Source organism: Lichenostomus cassidix, chromosome Z (genome assembly GCF_008360975.1).
Source record: "Lichenostomus cassidix isolate B80296 chromosome Z, HeHo_3.0, whole genome shotgun sequence".
NCBI classification, from domain to species: domain Eukaryota; kingdom Metazoa; phylum Chordata; class Aves; order Passeriformes; family Meliphagidae; genus Lichenostomus; species Lichenostomus cassidix.
Genome location: NC_139511.1, coordinates 33,439,697 through 33,464,699, shown reverse-complemented (window position 1 = coordinate 33,464,699; position 25,003 = coordinate 33,439,697). Strand labels below are relative to the sequence as shown.

Here is a 25,003-nt window from a genome sequence, read left to right as displayed (position 1 = left end):
GATGATTTCCTCTCTGACCTGTACAGGAAATATGTGCCATAGGGCAGTAGAGAGGAAAATGTCCTTCTCCTGGGAATTTGTCTAGGCCGGGTGATATTTTGTGGTCATTGCAGGCAGAAGTGTCTGGTCCTGGCAGAGCAAGGTGAGGGATGAGCCAAGGTGTCCCCAGCAGTGACAGGATGGATGGTGGAGGACAGGTGCCAAAGCCCACAGCGCCTGTGCCAGGAACCATGGGGAAAATTGCCCGCTGGGGCAAGTTGTCCCTGTGGCTGCTAACCACCCCCTCTGCCTTCCTTGGCTGTCCAACATGTGACACTGCAGCTGCTGTAGCCACTTTGGCCATAGCAAGGCTGAGCAGGAGGAAGGCTTGGTGTGGAAGAAAGGTAATGCTGCCCAAAGCAGTACTAGACTGCATTTCTTTCACACTTCTCATTCATTATTATTTCTTTAGTAGAAACATGCACTCTGCCCTCTTTATGTGTTTAGAGGGGGCTGAAGCAGAAGTGAAAAAACACTGTTGTCCCTTCAGATTCTGAGTACTTACACATTTTTCATATTTTCTCAGTGCTGCTACTAGTCTGCCTCGTAGTCATTCTGTAGGTCTGACAGCTTGTGGAGGCACTAAGATCATAATCAAGATCATGATCAGTGCTTGGTACAGACAAATGGTAAGTATGACCTATGTCATCACTACCCTTCAGAGCCTTGTACAGCTTCTTATATTATACAAATTTTATCCTAGTTTCACTTCAATATGCTCCTCAAGCTCTCTGTGGGAGGAAGTGGATTTAAAAGGGTACATAAACATAAACAGAAGGATGACCCACTTGTCTCAGTAAGTTTCAGCCACCACTCTCTTTTCTTCTTGGGCACCTTTTGGATCAATGTGCTGGTTGGAACTGAACTTAGCTGGAGAGATGAAGAATATTTGCCCCTCAAGCACTATTCCCACATGAGGGGTCTGGCACAACCTCCTCTCTTGATTATTGATCTTACCATGTTTCATTCCTTCTGAATGTTTCATTCTTTCTGAATGTCACTTTCCTCTGACAGTAATACCAGTGTGAAATCTTCTGATGGTCTAGATGCACCTCATAATCTTGACCTCTGCAAAGACAATTGTTGGTTTAGATTGAGTAGTTTTACACAATGGTCACTTTATTTCATAGAAGTTTCTGAGTATTTACTCCCCGGAATTGTCACACTTTATTTCAAGAATCACTGTTAAGCCTAGACAATATATTCTGGTCAGAGCACAGAACTTAATTTTAGGGACACTACAGTTATATTTTGAAGCTGTTGTTTGTTGTAGGGATATTGGCAGAGTAATCACCTTCTCTCAAATTAATTCAGAGTTTACTATGGTCTATGGTATCAGTTCAAAATGGTGTAGTAATAAGCAGGTATGTCACTTTGCTGCACCTCTCCCAAGACTAAAAATTTCTTAGATAAATGCTTTTACAAGCTAACTCATTAGGAAACACGGCCTTTAATAATAACAGATTAAAAGTGATTCCTAACATATTAAAAAGGTCTTTTTCATATATATTGAAAAGGTTGTGGTCATATATATAATTTCTATATGATGAGTCATATCCATTGCCAGTGTAATATCTACCAATGCCACTGAAGCTATATTAGGAATTAATTTTGCTTATGACGTCTGTGTTCCTATTTTATATTAGCTACGTTATATTATCTCCCTCCACAGGCACAATTGCATGTACGTCAAACTTGACTTGATGCAATTATCTAGGAATAAATGATCTTGTTTTAGATTGTTTCAACAACTTGAGCCATTTCCACCCTGTTCCTTTCTGCCTGCAGAAGTCTCTTGGCAGTTCTTCAACTCTGATCTAAAAGTCAATCTGAAAAGGTACAAATACTTTGAGTACACTTACTGTACAAACACAGTTATTACTGCCTCTTTTTTTCTACAGCATGTCACAGCTTTTGCAGTTGGTTTATATGAAATACTAATTCAAAGCATTTTTTAGGACTAATACACTTGCATACAAAAAGCAAGAGTGTCAATAACATTTCAGGTGCTTGTGAGAAACTCTCCTTTAGATATCTATTGCAACATAAGCTCCTAAGTTGCTTCCATCCTTATGGAAAAGTATTTGTAAGCTATCAGTTGTGTGTGGTCATTCAGGCATATTCTGGTTTATTGACCAAAAAAAAAAAAAGTATAGGCATTATGTTTTTATCACTAGTTGGGAAATTGACAATGTACTTCAAAACACACTGTAGCTAGCAGAGGAAGAGGTTGTCTTGTCTTCGCTGTCAGACAATGGTTCAGACTTGAAACATCTTGGAGAAGGCAAAGAGCAAAGACAGTGACCTGGGCACCCTCCCCTTTAAACTCCTGCACAGGGAAGCTCCGTGTTGGCCAGCATGCAGACACACACTTCTATTGCCTTTCTGAGAGTCTAATGTTGACAAGAAAAGAGCCTCTGTTAGGATGAACTAACACCTTCTGGGCATATCAGGAGCAGAAATTAATTTGGCAGATAAATCAGACTAAGTCCCACACTTCATCCCAGCACAGTGAATGCTTCAAAGAGCATCGTAATTTGCTGAGAAAGCGACTGGTACGCCTCAATTCTCTGGTTGTGGTCTAACAGTTGTTCCTGAAACCTGCACAGTCTAGCACCATATAAGGCACTCAGCAAATATAGAAATAGCAAAAGGATGGTAGGGGGCTATCTACAGCACACACTGAAATCTGACTTCTCTTTTTCACTAAATAGTCCAATGGCCTGCTCTGGTTAGTGAGACTGATTTCTTGCTGCATTTCAAAGACACAGTTCAGATCCAAGGCCTTTAGGTACTGCTGGAATAAAACTGATCCATATTACTGATATCCTAGCAGTCAGGAGCACATCAAGGACAAGGGCCTGGCACCAGGCCTCTTCCCTTATAACCTGGAAGAAAGCTAGCAGTAACATTTAGTTAGTAGTAGATGTTGCTGCTCCATGGCACAAGACAAATCCCACTCCACCATACATCTCTGATTTTTACATCAGTACTTGGTGCTGACATCCAGTGGGGCTCCCTGTGCTCTCTGTGTTTCTGTGCTCTTTCAGCAGGCTAAAGAGTGACAGCCTGTCGCTCTGTCCTCATTTCGTGAAACAGAGAAACTCATACCACGAGATGTTTTTTAACTGAATCATAAAATGTTTCAGTTTTTAGAAAGCCATCAGGGAGAGCCAGGGATGGAAGGTCCTTGAAAGGGCTACTGAAGAGAGAGAGAGAGAAGCAACAGCCTCCAGCACAGCAAGTCTCTGACCCTGACTGGTAGCGAGGAAGTTTTGTATTAGAGAACGCTCTAGGAGTGTGATTTTTTTTCTGGTCTAAGCATATGTCAGAGGCTGGACATGTGAGTGAACTAATATTTCTTCTGAACCTATATGGTTGATTTTGTACTGTCAGTTTAGTTTCCTTGCTTTCCAGACTAGTGAGATATTGCAGGAAGAAAATGACAAGGGCCAAAGGTCAACTAGAATTTAGCAGGGCTGCTGCTGTAAAAGACAATGAAAAATGTTTTTATAAACACATCAGCAACACAAGGAGGGCTAAGGAGAATCTCCATCCTTTAGTGGATGTGGGGCAAGAACAGAGAGATTAAGGATGAGGAAAAGACTGAGATGCTTAATGCCTGCTTTGCCTCAGTCTTTAATAGTAAGACCAGTTGTGCTCCAAGTACCCATTCCTCTGAGCTGGAAGAAAGGGATGCGAGGCAGAATGAAGCTCCCTAATCCAAAGAGCAATGGTCAGCAACCAGCTACTTTCACACACAAGTCTGGGGGACCAGATGAAATCCAACAAAGGATACTGAGAGAGATGGTTAAGCTTTCACTGAGCCACTTTCAGTCACTTACCATCAGTCCTGGTTAACCAAGGAGGGCCCAAGTAACAGGAGATTAGAAAATGTGATGCCCATCTATAAGAAATGTGGGAAGGGGAATCCAGGGAGCAACACATTTGTAAGCCTGATCTCAGTGCCAGGGAAGGTCATGAAACAGATAATTTTGTGTGCCATCATGCAATAAGTACAGGACAGCCAGGTGACGAGACCCAGCCAGCAGGGGTTTAGGGAAGTCACATCCTGGTTGACCAACCTGATGTCCTTCTGTGACAGGGTGACCTACATAGTGGATGAGGGGAAGCCTGTGGGTGTTTTCCACATGGACCTTAGCCAAGCGTTTTACACCATTTCCCAGGCATTATCCTGGAGGAACTGGCTTCCCATGACATGGACACATGCTCTCTTTGGTGAGCTGAGTATTGTGTGGATGGCCAGGCCCAGGGACAGGTGGGTGGTCACTAGTGCTGCTTCCTAGGGCTCAGTATCAGGACAGTCCTGATTTGTGTAAGGGGATCACCCTCAGATGACACCAAGTTAGATGGGAGTGTTGATCCACTGGAGGATAGAAAGCATCTGCAAAAGGATCAGGACAGGCTGGATCAATGAGCCAAGGCCAGTGGTATGAGGTTCAACAAGGCCAAATGCCAGCTTCTGCTCTTGAGTCACAACAACCCCAGGCAATGCCACAGATTTCAGCCAAAGTGTCTGGAAAGCGGCCCAGTGGAAAACAGCCTGGAGATTTTGGTCAACAGTGGTTGAACATGAGCCAGCTCTGCCCAGGTGACCAAGAAGGTCCGTGGCATCCTGGTTTGTATCAGCAATAGTGTGGCTAGCAGGGCCAAGGCAGTGATTGTCCCCCTGTACTCAGCACTGGTGAGGCTGCACCTCAAGTGCTGTATTTAATTCTGGATCCCTTATTACAAGAAAGACATTGAGGTGCTGGAGCAAAGAAGGGCAGTGGAGACAGTGAAGGGTCTGGAACACAAATCCTAGGAGGACCAGCTGAGGGAGCTGGGGTTGTTAAGCCTGGAGAAAAGGAGGCTCAGGTGTGACTTTATCACTCTCTACAACAGCCTGAAACGAGGCTCTAGTGAGGTGGGAGCTGGTCTCTTCTGCCAGGTAACAAGACAGGGTAAGAGGAAAGGGCCTCAATTTGCACCAGGGAAAGTTTAGATTCTGTATTAGTAAAAATGTTTTCAGCAGACAGGTTGTCAAGCAGTGGAACAAGCTGCCCATGGAAGTGGTTGAGTCACCTCCCTAGAGGTATTTAAAAGACACAGTGCTTAGGAACATGTGTCTTTTATACAGTAGAGCTCTAGTCGAGGACTTGGCAGTATTAGGTTTGGTTTTACTCAATAATCTTAAAGGTCTTTTCTGACCTAAATGATTTTACTACTCTATTTTTTTTTCTGCAATTGCTCATACTCTCACTCTTGTCTTATAGTGCTTCTCCTAGAAAATGGAAAAATCTACTGTGTTTAAAGATTCTTCAAAAAGAAATAAACAAAAAAACTGCTAGCACACCCTAAACTACTGCCTCTTGTGGGCTGTGAAGGTTGTAAAACCCATGTGCACGCATGGCTGCAATATACTGAACTTCTAACGGGGAAGTTTAGTCTGCCTGCACATCAGGCAACATAGGTTTTGTCACACATAGAGACACAAGGGGGGTTGTGACGCCACCACTTCGCTGATGAGGGTGCCAGGTTATTGCTTCTCTGGGTGTGGTGCCTGGCCCATTTTCACAGCTCAGTTTGACAGTACACATCCCAGAAAGCCAAGAATGACAAAGACACCAGAGCCAGATTTCAGCCAGGTCTGAAGGTCCCTGAACAAAACATATGGCCTCCTCTGCCTAAGAACATTTTGTTTTCAAAAGCAGCAATCTTTCATGATTTCACTGAGTTGAATAGAATTGGGAAAATTTGTGGCATGATTTTTATAGGGAGATTTGTTGAAAAATATGTGTGGGTGGTGGTCAGTAATAGCTATCCCCTTAGAATCCTGCAAAGGACAGCTCTGCCCCATCAAGGCTAGGAAAGGCCACAGGAGGGAAGCAGAAGATACTGAAATAGAAGAATTACCAACAGCAGCCTTGACATTAGAAATGCTCTTGAGTGTGCAGGCTCCTTACGTTCTCATATTCTGCCATGCAAAACACTCCTCTTCTGCAGGGCCAGATGCTCAGAGAGTGTAAATCAGCTTCCCAGTGCTGCTATCATTGGTCTCTGCAGTTGTCATCAGCTGTGGGTTTGCCTGTAGGGCTGTCTTCTCCTGAAGCCAGGCAACACCCTAACAGTAGTCAGAAGCCTTAGGCCTTGCTATTTTTCTTCTCCTACTCCTCCTGGCAGCAAACCTAGGGGCCAGCAGCGTGTTAGAAAAATGCATGTCAGTTTTTAAAAACACAACTGTAAAAGTGAAGGGAAAACTCCCACGTATCTTCCCTTTCTCATTCCCGCACAGAGGAACCTTGCCATCCCATGGAGGAAGAAGGCTTGCTGGACATAAACCACAGCCCAAGTGGGATATTTCAACCCGCTCAGTGAAGGGCAACAGTCCCATTGCTGTCAGTCCAGAGCCAATGAACAAACATTTTACACAACTATTTTTGTGGTGGGACCTAATGGCTTGGTATCTGAGACATCTGCTGGAAACCCAACACCGATTGTACACAGTTCAGCCTCATACTGCTGGTTGCTGAATCCACAGCTCTGGATTGCTTCTCAGGTTTGGTTAAGGGCAGAAAAAACACAACAAATCAGCTTGCTTTAAACTGATAACAATCATGTTCTGTGTTACTATGTCAGGTACACCTTGTGCAAAAACCAAAAACTGCAATATCCCCCCCATGTCTCTCTGCTCCCCCAAATCCTATTTTTGAGTGAGGAGACAAACTGAAAGCATGCTTATGTCAGGACCTCATGACCTGCAGTCTCTTATTATAGGGGAGTGCTGATCTGTATGAGCAGAAAAACATGCCCCCCCACACACATTCACACTCACTGTCTCAAATACAATCATTCAAGTGCCAGTTTCAGACTCTGGTTCCTTCAGGGCAACACAATACAAATATGCAATAATAGCCTCAAAGTTTGGGTTTTTTTTCTTTTTTTTTCACTTTAATCATCGCATTATTTTCATAGCTGATTCTTAAGGTGAATTTTGTGATGTGAAATACAATACTTAGGGCCACTGTCTAAACCCAGGTATCTATTGCCTTAATCCAGTATCTGTCAGCATCAATGGGTACTCCAAGCACAAAGGGTGGGCAGGAAAGCAGTGGATGGTTTATCAGATTGACCCACTATACTTTTGATGAGAGAAGGAAAACCTTGTCACAATCTATTTGCTCTGCTTCTTGCAGAAAAACCACTTGTCACTTGTGCCTGCAGTGAGATAAAACTCACAGATGTTTTGTATTTAGAGGTAATGCTGTCTGAGGTTTCAAGAAGATAGTGTGCAGCCCAGATTTGTAAGTCCTCTTAAGGTTTTTGCTTTATCTGTGGCACATATTCAAAATGAAGTCAGGGGATTATCTGTGTAAGAGCTGCAGCACCCAGCCCTGGCCTGTAGGCTTGCTTAGCCATAGACATATTCCCATATCTGTATGGATATATGCATTAAAGAGAGAAAATATTCAAATTCTACTCTGGACATTATTACAATCTGGTTTAAATATGGAAGAGCAAAGAAAGCTAAGCCTCTGTGAATAAAACAGATCAAATCCAGAAAGGTTCAAAATACCAAAAAAACATGATTGAAACCAAACAAGTTTAGATGTTGGTGCCAAAATATTGATATATTTTATTTAATAGTAAAATAGGCAAAGAGAAAGAAAAAGCAAGAAAGACAGAAGTACAAAAAGAGTTGGGGGGGGGAGGACAGGGAGAGAGTGACAGAGGTTAGATGGAAACATATCACCCTTCCAGGGGTCCCAACGATGTCTCCTTGCTCTCCTCTATCTGGTCTGCTGGGTGGTGAGGCTCCCCTGCCACTGCCACCATGCCAAGGAATATAAAAGCCATGGATTAATATGCATTTGGGCCAGGTGGGAGTGCCCAGGTGCCTCCCCTGCAGAGGGCTAGGTTTGACAATGTCCCTTGCAACACTGGATCTGTTGCATCATCTCTGCTGCAGGGCCTGGGGAGCCCCTGGGGGGCTTTTGATGGGCCATGACACCCCTCAGCTGTCCTTGCTGTGGATCAGCTTTCCCCAGGGTGAAGGAACTCTGCCCCTGGGCTCCCCTGCTCAGCACAGGGGGGGCATTCACTGCCTCTGACCAGAGGCTTTCTCCCCACACTCCCAAAACCTCTCCCCCACCCTTTGGTGTGAGGCTCTGTGCCTCCTGGCAGCTGAGATCCTGGGGCTGTGGTCTCCACCCCAAGGGTGCTAAGCTTGTGCTCTGTAAATGTATTCTTCTCCTGAGTTCACTTATCTGCATCAGCAGGCAGTGAGCAGTGTGGTTCAGGGCCTCAGTCAGAAAGCCTATTCAGGTTTTCCTGGTTTTTCTCTGCAGCTTTTGTACAGTTTTGCTATACTAGGCAAAAGTCCTTCATGAAGATGTTTAAGTCATGAAATATAACATTTCAGTCTCCAATAGACATTTTGTAAAATTTCTCAAGAAAGGGTATCCTAATGTCTCTGTGTAAAACTATATTTTTGGAGAATGTGACTTAGCTTTAAACATCACGGGGGAAAGAGTGGTTTCTTTGGCTTCATGACTCAACCACTTGGCTTCAAGAGACATGATTGAAGGGCAAAGTGAAATATGTTGTTTACCTACCATGAAAAGAAGTACTCTTCCATTTTTTCACTTGCTCATCTGCTGAGTGAGGATTTGCATAGTTTGTGAATCAGCCAGGCTGAAGGATGAAGACCACCCAGATGATCCATGGTTAATACCCTCTCTATGATTCAGCCCATATACTTTGTGGCTGAGGAGATGGTTCACTGGTCTCTGAGTAGTCTCTGAAGGCCTTCACCTCAAACATACCACATCTTTCCTTGGCAGAACAGTAGCAGGAGATTGGTCTGTTCTATGTTGAACTTCAAATCCAAATCTGCATCCTTCGTTCCAAACTACGGTTTACTGAAGTGCAATTTAACAAGGTCATATGCTATTTTGGATATGTAACAACCAAAATGTAGTTGGAAAATCAAAGAAAATGAAAAACAGCTTGTTACACTCAAATATTCAACAATTATATGTGAGTCCTCCATAATACACAGTTAAGAAAATAGGAGATGGCAGGCAGAAACCCCAAGGAATTATAAATCACAGGGAAAGTAGAGGGGAGGATGGCAAGGATCTGGAAGAGATTTCAAGAAGCCATCCACTCTTTTTCTTAGGACAAAATCACTATCTCTGTCATTCTTTACAAATGCTTGTTTTATTTTAGATGAGATAAGACAAACATCAAATACCAGCAGTGGGGATTCCTCAGCCTCTCCGGTCAATCTGTCCCAGCACTTCACTATCTCTGCTTTATTGCCTTGCCTAAGTATTTCATCCCTTATTTTGATTCTGTTCCTTTATGTCATACCCAACAGGGGCAAGAAAACAAGTAGGAATCAGTTTAGAGAAATTATGCTGTATTTTGAACATGGGATAGCAAACAGTTTTCCTTTACAAGTTCATTGTAAGTAGTTCTGGTTTACAACTATGGATTTTTCCCTTTTTATTTTAGGGCCAAATTAATTTCCACACTGCTGGCAAAATTATTTGCTTCAGAAAACCCATTAGTAACAGTAAATCCCTATATAGATGAGAAGATGCAATCTGAAATCTTTCCTGAACCTATTTAATGGTACTCCTGTTAGAGGTCTGAATCAGTAAGACCTAGAGGCATGCTGGGGTCTTCAATATCAACACCTTGAAAGGTGATTTCATATTCTTATCTGTAAGGATATATGCTGAAGTTTGTAGACGTATTCTAGTTTGGTCAGATAGTTCCTCTCAGGTACTAGGAGTTTTACCACTGATGTAATTTAAGAGCTTTTAAGAAGAACGTGATAAGAAATAGTCTGAGTGCAGGCTGTAGCATCATTGTATTGCATTGCAAAAAAAGAAAAAAAAATACAACCATGCAGGACATAGTAACTTTGCAAAAGTTATGGTTTTGACAGTGGTGTCTCATTCCCATGGGAGGACATTAGTCAGTGTGGATGGCCACATTCAGCTTGTGCCACATAATCCATACAAAGACACACTTGCAGCAGCCAAGGGGTAGATCTGCTGCAGGCAAGGAGCTGTCACAGCTTCCTCTGGGCAGCAGTGAGTTCCATAAATTAAGAAATTTGTTCCCAAACATATGCATGCTTGATTTCCCTCTCTGTTTACAGAAATACTCTCCACTAAATATGCAGGCTCATCTCAGCTCTTATTTGGATGTGTTCCTGACCACCTTATGGCTGTGCAGCTTGGCATGATTATAAACACTTCAGTACTTGCTAGTAGGTACGGAACAGCCAGATCTTTAGCAACTAAATTTAGAAAAAAATAAACTGTGCCTTACAGTCATGTTAGTTCTGTGCTGAAAAGAATGTATTTAAAGTGGTATTGCTACAGTTTTTGTAGGACTGTTACAGCAAGTAAGTATTCAGTGTGATGTAAGTTTTGACACAGGAATGGGTTTGATAGTTTGAAGTGGGCAAAATGTCTTCAGACTTTAATACTTACATTGCATATCCAGAAAAGACGAATCATGCTTACACAAAGACTTGACATTTGTCTTTTATTGAGATCCTACTCATGAGATTTAAACTATAGCATAAAGTTAAGGCTGCAAGATAAGACTGCCAGTCCTCGTGCAAATCTGAACAATTCAAATTTTGTAGATCAAAATTCTGCATGTCACAAACACTCAGGCTGATGCTGCGAGGCTCAGAGCAGCTGGAGACTCTGCTTGCCAAAGGTTCCAGACAGAAATTGTCTCATACCACCTAATGCTACTAACAGCATGAAACTTCACCGGGCAGGATACAATCTGCTATAAATCCCCAATCTATAGGAGAGAGATATATACAACATGGAAGTACATATACAACTTGTACAACCCTTGACCATGTGCAATGTCAAGTCTGCTCTCTTAAACAACCCAGCCTGATTTTGAGTTTTGTAAGAAAATACTTCTCATCTTTTGATATTGTAGATGCAAAACCTCCATCACCTCCATTGCACAATATATTCCCTGGACAGAGAGAGAGAAAAGCAGACACTAAATATGCCATTTTTCAGAAGAGTATGTGTCTTCCTTTCTCTTGTCCATGACTTAATGCTATTACTTTCCCAAAAGAATGGGGGCACATATCCAAAATCCCACAGCCCTGAGAGACTTTCCTAAGCAAACTGCTCTGCTTTATTGTTCCTCAGCATATTGTCTCTGCATAGCTGGAGCAGAACGTGGCCTTGAGTCTCTTACTCACCTCCCGTCTCTGTGTGTGATTCCTCATCAGTGTTGAAAGGTACTGTCAGCGCAGCTTGGATTTCTTTTTCATTCCCTGCCTAACACACTTACAATGGCGAAAGTTCTAGATGCAAGATCAATTTGGCAAAAAGCCAACAATTGCCAACACATCCAAAAGGAAATACTTTATACAAAAAACTTCCCTGTTGTATTAACAGAGGTCCTAGCAGAGGATTTATTTTTCCTTCGTTTCACTACATAAGCCCTGTTTCATTACTCAAGGCAGCCAGATGTTCACAGACAACCTCCCCATTCCGTGGTGCATCCCTGGCCTTGTGCCCATGCCCTGCTGCATGTCCCAGTGGCATGGGGTAACACATGCCCAGGAGGCCTTGCTCCCCCACCCTGTGCTGCCAGAACCCAGACTGAGCTTGGCAGCTAAGGGAAGAAATGGTACAAAAACCTCAGCGGGAATTACCAGTGTTGCTGAACCCTGGGAAACTCTGCCAGCCTCCCAGCAATCATAGCAAGAGGCAATAGCAAGCCAGACGTAACAGCATATTTATTACATTAATATGCAAGGTTTAATAAATGTGTTATAAGGAAGGAGATGCTGAAAAATAAAATGCAGGTGTTTAGCTGAAGAGAGCTTTTCTTTACATTCAGACAGTAGCTCCAAGCCAGACTAACCTTTGGGACAACTACCAAAGCTCTGAGCAATATCAAAGACATAGACTTACTTTATATTTTTCTTTTCCTTGGCGGTTTCACCAGTGTGCCTGTTCACACATCCCTAAGGATTTTCTGTAACCCCCAGCTCCAATAACTGATTCAACCAAGACATCAGCTTGCATCTATCTGCCTTACTGATGAAATCGCACGTATCATCAGCTCGGCAGCTGGAAGGAAAACGGCTTTTGAAACACATCTTCTCAAAGAACAGGTGTAGAAGGGTGGCTTAAAAGTCATATAAACTCTGAGTTCATGTAAGTCTACATGCACAACATCTCTGAAAAAAATCTAGTTATTTATTTACCCATAGACAGAATAAGGAATGAAGTTTATTAATACTGTGTAATAGAGTTTAAACATAGGTCATGCAGCTAAAGTTTGATAAACAGTATCATTGGAAAAGTGGTTTCCAAAACTAATTTGCTTAGTAAAAATAGGGAACAACCAGTGAGTCTCCTTCCATAGCAACATTCTCTTTTACTCGCTGAAATCATCAAGACTTCCTCCCAGGAAACCAGAACAAGGCAATTTTGGACCCATGGATACTCTGTGCTGCTCCTTCTGCCCAGGTCTTAGCCACAGTTCTTACTCAAAAGGCAGAAAAACACACAATTGCCATGTAACCATAACCTTGAGTGGTCTTGTATCAAATTGCCCATAATTTGCTATTGGGCTTTTCTTTTCCAGGTGTAATCAGGACTCTCTTCTAAAGTAATCAAATTAATTAGGTTCACCAATAATGTGAGAGGTTTGCTAATTAACCTCTTCCACAGCACAAACAAAACATTTTTCTTCTTCTGTCCCCATAATTCCTGCCCAACAGGACTTCAGCAGAATCTTGAGCAGGTACACCTGGGGAGAGACATTGAGTGCCTTATTACAATTAATATTTTATGACACTTAAATTGGAGATCTCTGACTAATGGCATTAACTAAGTGTTAATGCTATGAGCTAAGTGTTATGAAGCTCTAGAGAAAAGCTACATTTTGTCCCAGGGAATATTGTTTACTTCTGCTGAGCAGCAGGGAGAACGGGAAGTCTTGGTTATAAGGAAGAGAAATCAGAAGAGCAGCCACCTAATTTCTTGTCATTTGTCAATTAACAAATCACACTTGGATGCTGTTCCTTAAGTCAGGAGCAAATTGCAAATGTGCAAGACAGTTTGGGAAAAGCCAGTTAGCAGTGTCCTAGGGCACCTGTCCATCTCTCCCTGTCCATCACCCTCTTACCCAAGTGAAGCATTGCTCTTTTTGATCTGTCCTTTGTTTTGGAGACATCAGGTCTCTTCAGGAAGGAGGGCCTGGAATGGGAAGTACAGGCATATCCCTTCTGTGAAGGTATTTCAAGAAGTGAAGGAACTGCCAGGCCCTGTCTCTTAGGTTGAAAGCTGGGAGAGGTTAAGAGGCTGACAGATGCCCAAGTGTGGCTGCTACACAATTGCTCCAGGTACATCTGCTATGCCAAATTTATCCAGTCATCAGCACACAGATGTATGGATTCCAGTCAACATTTCCACACTTAGCATTACGAGAAAAAACTGATTTACTTTTGTCCTCACTGATCTGCACATTCAGCCAGCTGTGTCTGAGGAATAGACTTCTTTCAAGTCCATTGCAAAAGACCCTGTGTGCTTTAGTCCCTATGTATAGAAAGCCCTCTAAGTCCAGTCACAACCCAGTACCAACTCCCCTTGTGTTGTGACAGCTTGCATGCAAGCAAAGTCGACTTCAACACCATAACACCACTAGGCTAAGTTTGCCCAGGCTTAAAGCATCACCGGTTTCTGAGCAGGGGAAGCTCCTTAAGCCTTTGATGTAACAGCTGCCTAAGTTCCCACATTAACATGATGAGGAAGGCAAGGGAGTTTTCTCCAAGACAGGTATTCACCAGAAGATTTCTATGCCATGAGTCATTAGCACTGTATGCTGTAACCATAATTCTGAAATAAACTCATTTGCTGAATTATTCTAAGAACACGTTGCCCCCCTCTCCACACACACACCTTACCTGTAAGGCCAAAGTAAACTAACTTTTAAGGAATACTGTTAATACTTCTCACTAAAGAGAGGTATAAATTTTCAAGGAAGTAATGGCAGCTTTCACTGTGACTGAATAAAAAAATAATGTTATTTGCCTAGGGTACAGCCTTGAAAGAACCAGTGTCCTACATGCAAAGATGAAAAAATATGGTGTAAGATGAAGCTGTTTATTCACAGACTTGTAAAATTTAATGATATCGCATAGAGTGTGGCTGCTAATGTAAATTGTAAATAATTAATTGGAAGCAATTTATGTGAAGGGACCTTCCAAAGGTCCTGTGTGGCTTTTTTCCCCCTAGTCAGTCACACTGTCTTAGACCAGAATAGCTCTGCACAGGTTTGGGGTTTACTGGGCTGAGTAAGTTAGGCCCAGAAAGAAGAAGACTGAGCAAGTGACTTTTAGGGCTTTTCAGGATGGGGCTATTGGTTCCTCACAATGCCCGACACCTCTTTGTGTCAGTAAGTGATTTTGATTTTTTTTTGCACTTCTCTTCTAGTAGGGAGAAAAGTGCTGGAAGTCCTGCCAACTGGCCAGCTGTTTCAGGCACACACATGCAGCAATGTCATCTTCTATTTATCCACCCATTTGCCAAGGCAGAGAAAGCCAAGCTCCAACCATGCTAGCAGTGTTAATGGCCCCAGGGCTGCACTGTTGTCACCGTAAAATTGCTCTAGTTTAGAATTCTTCCTTGCTGTTAATTACAAATACCTTTTTCTATCACAAATCTTCTGTTTGTGGCTATACTTGCTCTCCATCACCAACACAAGAAGCTGCATGCTGGTTTTAGTTCTCCTTCCTGCCGCAGTATTCATAACTGATGGTAATTAACGCCCCTCTGGAGCATGCTTTATTCATATTTCTGTAGCTGTAAATACCACCCAGCATGCAGGCAGGGCAGCTCTCACCTCATCATTGCCTATAAACCTCTTAGGGGTTGCATTTTGTGGTCAGAGCAGAAAGAGAAGATGGGATTAGCTGTCAGTGCTATCACGGTTAGCCCTAAACCTTCCTTGTGGTGACCGTTAAAGCCCTGTTTCTAAAACTGGAGGTATTAACAGGAAAAAGAGGTATGTTTCAAACAGAGGTGGATATTTTAACTTCCTCTTCTCTGAAGCAATACAGCCTTGAGATACACCTTCCCCCCTCCCCAGCTTTTTAACCAACAGAATGAACACAGAGCAGAAGTCAGCATGCCAGGATTCTTTATCTCTAAGACTGTGTTTGCCTTCTGGGGAGATATCTCATTTTTCCTCTATGCTTCAGCCTCCCCATAATGGCTATTCAGGTTTCTCAAAGGTTTTTCCTTGGGAAGAACCGTCTGTGTGTTGAACATTATGGTAAAGGCTCTCTGCTCACATTCACTGGAGTACAAGCTGAGCAGGCTTATCTTGCAGATGGTGCTGTTGATCTGCCTTGACCTTGGTCATCATCCTTCAGCTTTAGTCCTAGGCCTGGGCCCTTTTCTTCTCCCAAGAGGCCTCATTTCATATGCAGTCTTTATTTCTCAAGAGCAGTCACAACCAAAGTCTCAAGTATACCAAGGTTAAAAATTGCATTTTGAAAGAAAAGCTAATGATTTTTCCCTGCCATGGTTTAGCCCCAACAGGCAATAAGTACTGCACTGCCACTCACTTACTGCAGCCTAAACACAGCAGGGGATGTGGAGGTGGGTTTACATAAGAACAGTTTAATAATTGAAATAAAATACAATAACAGCATAAATATAGTGCTAATTGTAATTAAAAGGGAGGCAACAAAAACAGAGAGAGAAACAAAACCCAAGAAAGACAAGTGATGTACAACTTGTTTGCTCACCACCTGCTGACAGAAGCCCAGCCTGTCTCCCTCCAGAGATCAGCAGCTCCCAAAAATCTCTCCCCACTTTATTCTCTGGGCGTGACATTCTACCAGTTCAGGCCAGCTGTCCTTGACTTAGGGTTAGCACTACTTAGCAACTACCAAAACATAGGTATGTTATCAACATTATTATCATAATGAATTCAAACCACAGCTACTAAGAAGAAAATTAACTGTATCCCAGGTGAAACCAAGACATTCACTCATAATTTTAAGCCTCCTGCCTGTGAATAATGCATAGATTTATATTTTTCCCTTACAAAAGGATAGCAAATGGATATTTTATCCATTTTCAACCTGGTGAAACTTAATCACACACACCTTAAAAGCCCATTTTCACCCCAATCTCAGGTCCATCAATCAGACCTGTTCTGACAATTTTGGCAGGTTTGTTCCAGATGTTTTCCAGAGGATGAACTGCACATCCCACCTGCCTCTGAAATGCCTTGTTTACAGGGTGCAAATCTCTGCAGTCCTTTCCTTCCTTCCATGTTACATCCTCCTGCTCCTCTGATACTCCTTTCTGCCTCTGTCTGGAACTGGCTGCTCAGGTCCCTTGGGCTGTGGCCTCAGCCTGGATCCCCACCTGCCCAGGCTGTGCCAGCACCTTTGCTGCAGGAGTGCAGGAGACAACTGCAGGGTAACCTCATTTACTTGACGTCTACAGTCATTCAGAAACTGGGGAGAATAAAAAAAATTGCATGTATGTATATATTTATATATTTATATATTTATATATGTGTTTATGTTTATATATCTACTGAAAGTAACATAAGAAGGATTCTGGCTGGAGGATTAGGTACGTAGAAGCAGGCTGGGAGACAGCAGTAAGAAACAGAGGGAACCTGCAGAGAGGCAGGAGAATAAAGATGTTTCCATTCACTGCAATGAGCATCCTCAATGCTTTTCTGTCTGTGTATGTCTTAATTTCTAAAGCTAGAATTTTGGAAGGAACAGTATGACATTGTTAATGTTGGTTTACATATAAGTGTTTAATATATGCAAGAGACATGAAAAACAAGGTGGAAGCATATGCATGCAATCTCATGTGATAAGACTGAAATCATCAGAGCATCCTCAAAATTTAAATATTTTCAGTTTTTCAACACTACTGAGCTATGTCATGGACTGAACATTCCCACCAGAAGAAAATTTAATTCTTTTCATTAGTTAGGAAGCATATCAAGAGAGCTTCAACGACAAATTCCTGGAATCTCATATGACATGAAATGTTTATTCAAAAGTGCACCCAGAAAAAAAGGGTAATAATTTGAACTGATGTTACCCTGCTATATTATAATACCTGAACCTACTGCAAGTGATACTGACATTACTGGCAGAAAATAACCAGTTCAAGCCCAGTAGCTGCACTCCTTGACAGGCACTTTCCTTTGATTTTCAGCAGTTTTAAAGGCACTAACTCAGCTCACATGAAGTGCTAATGAAGCTCAGTGCAACAGACCAGATTATATTTCACATAAAATGAAGAACTGAACCTATGGTGAGGAGAGAAAGCAAAGAAAGAGCAGGAAAAGGAAGGACACTTACAGGCTTCAGACAAAAGAGTTTGCAAGGAGAAACAAATGCTCTCCATAAGTCTGTTCAGAAAGCTGCCAGACTTCCTGCAGCATGGGACGGATGTGAGGATGTAAAAGCAACAGCCAGATACCAAGAAGGGCTCTAAAACTGGGAGTCTGTCCTGGTGTATGGCTCATTAACCACCAGATACATCAGCCTCACTGGGGTTAGACAACACATGGGGGAAGCAGTACCCAGCACTGTCCTTATTCTGTTCCCTTCACACACCTGAGGCTGTCTGCACTAGTACGGGGTCATTTCTTTGCCAGCATGGCTATGTCCTGAAATGCTGGTGCTCACCAGGGCAGGAAGCCTGGCGCAGAAGAGCAAAACTAACTCCAGCACCCCACTGGTGGAGTGCCTCCATCACTGGGAAGGCAGCAGGAATCAGAGAACCAGCTGATTTGTACATCACCTGTGAAGAAAAATGTCTATTACATGCATAGGCAAGAGAATAATTACAAAAGCTAAACAATTTAACATGTATAAATTAACAATTCATACCATTAGTGACAATGTTTAGAAATGCCAGTAAGAAATAAATATTTAGAAATAGACTGGTAGTCACGTAAAAATAGATCTTCCTGCATGAGCAGCCCAATTAATTTTTAACTATGTAATTGGGCCAGTAGTTCAAATTTTACTCCAATGGCCAGTGACTGACATTCCTTGCTGTCTAGGCTGAATGTCAGCTGCAGATAGCCAAGCACCAACTGCTGTAAAAGGCCTGAAGACTCTAGCAGACCCAGAAATGAAGGGAAAAGGGGACACATTTTTAACACAAATGCAGAGATCTCATTTCCACTTCAGAAGGCCACCCTGTGTTCCTCCAGAATGAAGCCCAGCAGGGCTCCCTTGCCAGGAGGCCATGCAGTGGAGGAGGAGAGGGATGTGAGGTTTGAGGGGCACTGCTGACTTGGCCATTAGCTGAACCCTTGCTGTCAATGGCTGCACAAAGTTCTGAGCTCCATGAGCTGCTGTCCACTCCAGCACTGTTCCCAACCTGGTGCAATTCAGCACCCACAAAGCCTGAGCGAGGCCCAGGGTGGCCTTTACTCACAACCTTGCACTGCCCTTCTTCTTACACTTCTGTGAGCTATAGTAGCATTGCACACAAACCTCTGTACAGTGCATGTGGAGACATTCACACTCTCTGGGCTGATTATCTATACTGTTTAAAAAACACACACACATATTCAAGAAATCCTTATTTTTCCCAAGTACTGTATTCAAATTAAATATTCATCTCCCTTAAAAACCAATTAAATTTTACTCTCTAGCAATTTGCAAATCTAAACAGCAAATGTAGAAAAATAATTAGCATAGTAGCAAATCAGTTATTTCTCTGATAAGCTCATAAACCCTTTTAATTAAAGTCACAATATTTTTAATTACTAAAGGGAATATTTTGTTTATAACAGCAAACATTTCTAAGTTTTAATTTAAGTTTCAATCTAATATTGTGATAACTGAGAAATGGCCTCCAGGGGGCAACAGTATCCACCAAACGAAATAATGTGCATTTAAACTTTATCAAAGGATTTTCTTGCGGGTATCTTCTTGGGATACAGGAAAGTTAGGTTAGCCTATTCAAACTCTGACAAGTCTCCTGTGAGAAGACACTGAAGAAAACAATCACCATTCACTCAAACACCCTCTTATTAAAAAGAAGATATCATTAATCAAAATACAGGAGTATACTTCCAGTCACTTCATGCATGCAAACTAAAATTCCTAACAAAATGTATAAATAGGCATTATTTGCTTTTTAAGCTTTCAGACATGCTATTTTGAAGACATTTGAAACACCTTGGAATTGCTGCATTGTGTCACTTTCCCTGTCAACAGCAGCCTATTGACGTGCAAAGGATTTATGAAACTTTGGGGTTGACGGAGCTGGTGGCCTGACAGAGGTCAGGGTGACACCACCCCGTGTGCCCCAGCGCAGCCACTGTGAGGGCAGGGCAGGGCAGCCACACACACGGGCATGCTCAGCTCTCACGCCAACACAAACACTCGTTTTGTTGGCAACCTCGCCCTGCTCCCCTGCTGGCTGGACGGAACGATGGCCCTTTGTGAGAAATAAATCCGTGTACATACACGGCACGGATGCCTCCAGCAGCCGGCTCCTGGAGCAGCCCAGGGGAGATGGAGCAGGGTCTCTCGCTGGGTTCCTGGGGCTCTCCACCATTCCAGCAGGACACTGGGCTGCCCTGTCAGGCTGAGGAGCTACACATAATCACATAACTAATCACACAGTTAATCACATCGTCTAACAACGAGCACATCCAAGTTGTACATGTTGGATGACAAGAAGCACGTGTTTCAGTCCTAGGACACCAACATTCATCAACCAGAAGAAGTATTTTTTAAAAAGCCATTGAGATTTTACCATGGGCGTACTTTTGAAACTGCCACTCTTTGATCACAAGGTGCTACTATCAGGCCACTGGCAGCTGCCTGATAGTAACTTTGTAAAATGTTGTCATCCCTGTTTTAACTAACAGTCACACTAAAATCCAGCTTTGCTGCTATAGATAAAAGAAAGCTGTTCATTTTCATTATTTACTGTGCTACTATGTTTAAGCACCTAGTCAAGATCATGCTGTCCAGCTTTTTGGGAAAGGAATTATCCCAGAAAGCCTGTAGTCCAAAACTACAAGAACACACACAGGACTGAAGGTAAATGCAGATGCCACCTTGTAAAGTAGTGTGAGACCTGAGGTTAGTAGCTGGGGAAAGAAAAAGGCATATAAAGGGAGAAGAATATTTTGATACCTCCAGGTGCCATTTCTTTAAAAAAATAATGGAAAATATAATTAAAGAAGAAGACTGAATATGGGAGGAAATCACAGTAATCAAAAACCTCACATTCAACGAAGTAGAACTTCCATCTACCTTCTGGACACTATCCACAGAGATCTGGACTAGAGGTATATGATAGGAGGAGAGACAGTTTAGTCCAGGAATGTGGTCAAATACTGTCACTTTTCTTTGATTTTTCAAGATGCTTGAGTAATGATGAGATCCAAAGGTAACATTGCTTAGTCCACTTGTTGATCTGCCTTGTTCTGTTTGACTTTTCAATGTGTACACGCCAGTCAGAATATAATCTTAAATTAACTTTGTAATGTTTAGCTTGGCAGGTTTTTTTTTGGATCTGAGGTGCTGGTGGAATATTTTCCTTCATTTCGATCATAAAGAAGGAACTCTATTTTGAAACACATTTTAAATCCCATTCATCATGTTGCTTTTGTAGTTTACCATGTCCAGGCTTGACGAAGTGTTGATCAATCACCCATTGAGAACATGACTCAGATAGGAAAAAGCACAATGAAAGCTGTGTTTCTCTGACTGCAGATTTTAATAAAAGGAAACTGCTCTTTGAAGAACGCCAACTTTTTTCACCCTACAGCTAAAGGGAGGTCCAATAAACCTTAGGGAAAAAGTCAAAATAACTATCTTCCTCCCTATGAACCAGTATTAGAGAGTCCATTCCAAATGCCTTTAGCAGAAATACTTCAAAAGAAGTTGGATTAAGCATCAATTAGCATGGTGTTAGTAAAGCTGTCCTCAACAAAATAAACATTTTTTATTGTTGCCGTTAGCTAGAAATGGAAATATTTTCATTGTTGAAGGAGGAAAATTCTGTGTCATGTAATTATTTAAAATCAATTTAACATTTTAACATAATTCTTTGTAATAAAAAACATACACTATTTGTCTTAGGGAAAAAAAAAATATTAGACAAAGACATATAAACGTATAATTGCATTAAGAAAAACATGGGACAATAGAGTCACAAAATCAATATATTCCTGTGTTATGTAATTAAATAAAACCTAAGGTAACCATAGTTTTTTCCAAGGCCAAAAACATACTGGCCATTTCACTTTGAGAGGTATTCCATAGCTTTCCACTCCAGTAAATTCTGCCCAGTTATCTGCACTTTGGTCATTTACTTGTTCACAGTAAACGTTTCTTGTAGAAAGTTGCTATAACTAGAAGATTTCACATTGAAAAAAAAATAGGACTCATTTGGTCATCAGCTATTCCTGAACTGGTTTGTATAATTTCTGACCTTTTGTTGCCAGATATTAAGATACATCAACATGGTTCTTCATAAGTGCAATGAGGAAACCCACATGGTTAGAAGACTAAGAATCAAAGGAAAACCGAACCTCATCAGCCAGCTAAGCTCAGTAGAAACATGAAGAAATGCTGATAGGTAACACAGAAAACCAAACACCCGAAGCTGTGTGCATTAAGGAGGAACTTGTCTGGGAACAGCTACAGCTCTGAGGTCATTCTCTTACAACTACTGAATAGCTGAAAAGTGGAAGCTGAGAACATCTTTTGCTACAGGTAAGTGACTGGGAGTATGGGACTGCCTTGCAGGGCATGTCTGCACGTATCACACAATAGTCGTCATGACAACATGAACTTTCCTTGCGTCAAAGGAGACCATTACTGTGGGTTTTCCACCTTATTCTCGCCAGTGCAACATGTCCAATCAACTGTGCAACTTGTTTAAGTGATTTTCCACAGACGTTATTAAAATAGAATGTTTACTATAAGTTCGGGTCCTGTGCAAATCTTGTCCTCTGGAGAGCCTCCTCATTCATGTTTATTAATTAGACTGGCTCTCAAAGCTCTTATTTTATTATTATTCCATTATTTAGTAAGGAATTTTTGGATAATGGAAGAATATCTATCTATCTGATAATTTCCTTTTGGAAATCATTAGTCCAATTTAGTGGGTGTGTCCTTGTGTACCTTTTTTCTGTTTGTTTGTTTTTTCTTTTTTTCCATAAAATCTGGAAGCATCTGGATTTGTTCCTTAGCAACACTTTTCAGTTTGCCATTTGCTTTCATTCAGCTCCCCAAAGAGTGCTTTTAAAGCTGTAGTAAGATTGGCCATTTCAGAGAAGAAGCTTTTATTTTTCCTCTTGAATGAATGGTGAGATCATGCCCAGATATCACAGCCTGACAGGAACATTCTCCTGTATATTAAAAACTGTCCTTGAAACAATGAAATACTTTTAAACTGAGATAATAGGTCAATTACTGGCAAGAATACTGATAACTTTGTCTATTGTGCTTGGCAAGGGCACAAGAGGAAAAGGACAGCTAATTACTTAGTGTTCTGTATGGAAAGTTAATTTTGACTAAACCAAAGCTTAGACATTTAACCAAGCATGCAAAGGTACTTCTCACCTTGTTCTTATATGTCTAGCACCTTGCTTTGCCTTCTCATACACAGAGGGCAGTCTAGTTAAACAGCACACCATGCAGTGGTGTGGCGTGTAATTACTCTGCATACTGGTAAATACCAAATCAATAGCACAAATTATACGTGTAGTGAGACCAAATCACTTGAGCGTTGCCCCTTTGGACACAATAAGTACCACAAAATATATATCACACATACAAATGGTGAAAGTGCTTTCAAATAGTTCAAGGTCAATACATTGATGCCTGTCTCTGTACTTTGCCGTTCCACCCTTCTTCACACAAAGAGTCATACACTGTTTCAAAGGTGACGTTTTTCACAGCACGCTCAGACAATGGTAAACCTGACTCTTTTAAGTTAATTTATAGTGAAATAATAAAACAGAGCAAGACAGAGTGCTACAATGGAAAATTTGTGCCAGCAGAATTCTGTTCACCCATTAACTTCTGTGGAAAGGCCCTGAGACATAGAATGGGCTGCTGATTAAACAGAGACTCTGCGCCGGCTCACTCACTGCCCAGTCCCCAAAATGTATGGTGCTGTCTTTGCTCCTGGCATTCCTCCAAGTCTAATGGGTGCCATGTACCACAGACTGATCAGTTCATCTATATATAAACATATTCTAGCAAAATCATTAAATTTCTGTACTCGGGCTTCAGCAAATTTCATTACCTAAACTGTTTGTGTCCAAATACAGAAATACAAGCACATTACCAAAACCTCGCCATAAACAGACCCTTTGGGTAGACCAGTGTCCTAGTCTACTCTCCTTATGCTGTTTCACCAGAACAAAAGGCACTTCATATTCCTGAGGAGAGATAATCAGTTTGCCACCCACCACAACTCTATGTGTAGCTGCTTTGGACATGGTTTCTGGCTGCAGTGTGGAAATTCAGGCAATGAACTCCAGCATGACAAGGAGCAGTTATTGCTGTGTGCAATGTAAAATGGCTTTTTGGCATCACTCTTTTGCCCCAACCTCCAGCATAGAGAAATGCAACTGGAATTTCAACACACGTGGGTATCTATTGCTTGAATCAACTGAAATTCAGAAAGCTGTAAGACTGATATAAACCCTCCTTCTTTAGTCACACTTGTGAATGAACTGAAAATCTAAAGATCAATCAGAAACTTTTAATCTACAGGGAAGCCAGGATGAAACCGTCTTGGAGGACATTGTACAATACGTAGTTTGTTTTTTCTGTTGGATCTCTGATGTTCTTCCCCCGGGGCAGCTATCGATATGGGTAGCACTGGGATTGATGGCAGCCGAAGGAGGGCCAAGATGGAGCTGTTAACAGCCAGCTCTGTAACTCATGCTACCTGTTAGGAGGTCCCGTGACACATGCCAGCCCCACTAAGGAGAGATGAGGTGTGTCACACCATCTTCTGACACAGCACAGCACAGACGCAGGTAGCACAGTGTCAACAGTGAGCACTCACTCTGAAGATAAGCAAAATGCAGCAGAGAGACAAACTGGATACATACCCAGCACTATGCCTGTTTTTCTGCCCCTACCACAGACATTTCACCAGCGTTATCAGCTTTCCAGAGGTTACTCTTGCACTTCAATGGAATAGTAATTTAATGGAATAATAACTCCTCTCACTCTAACAGAATTCACTGTCTCTGAGATGTCCCTCTTAAAATTACAGTACTTTGTGGTGCAATGTTGTTTTTGCTCCCACTTAAGACCTGGGCTTTCATATACTGCAGGAAGACACTTGGTGGCACTCATTCAACATCATTTTTACTTCCCATACCACAGATTCTCTAGGTTAACCTAAAAATATGCAAAAAATTCCGCTTAGTAAGTTTATCCTATGAACTCTCTAACTAAGGCCGATTTTTGCAGTCATTTCTCACTTTTTGACTTAATCATTAATGATGTAAAGAAATAGTTCATTTTTTTAAAAAATCCCTGAAGATCACTTTATGATACTAAATTGATCATTAAATTTGAGCTGAGATGTTTTTGCCTACCAATTACTTTGCAGAATCTTCATGTTTCTGCTTTGATGGGTACCTAAAATCTACTCACTGTGTAAAGTGCAAATTCTTGGTCCCTACACATTACTGTTCACTACAGCTTGCTTACAGCTCTTTGAAAACAAGCAGAAGAAACCAACCTCACTGAACCATCTGATAACCAGGGTAGTTACTCAGAAACAGCTGCAAAGGAGATAGAGAGTTTCACTGGCTGTACCCTGCAGTCCTTCTAATTTATGCTTATGAGTGACAGCCATCTGCAACTCAATATTCATACCATGTTTTGAGAAAGACA

General features: G+C 41.8%; 1 long non-coding RNA gene across 1 annotated transcript; it reads right to left on the bottom strand.

Moving 5' to 3' along the window:
* Positions 1-731: 731 nt before the first annotated feature.
* LOC146424675 (uncharacterized) lies at positions 732-21,128 on the bottom strand. The gene is made up of 2 exons (XR_014846947.1): positions 6,006-21,128; positions 732-1,107 (listed from the first exon to the last, which is right to left on the bottom strand). It is a non-coding gene; the product is annotated as an uncharacterized LOC146424675 (long non-coding RNA).
* Positions 21,129-25,003: the final 3,875 nt, after the last annotated feature.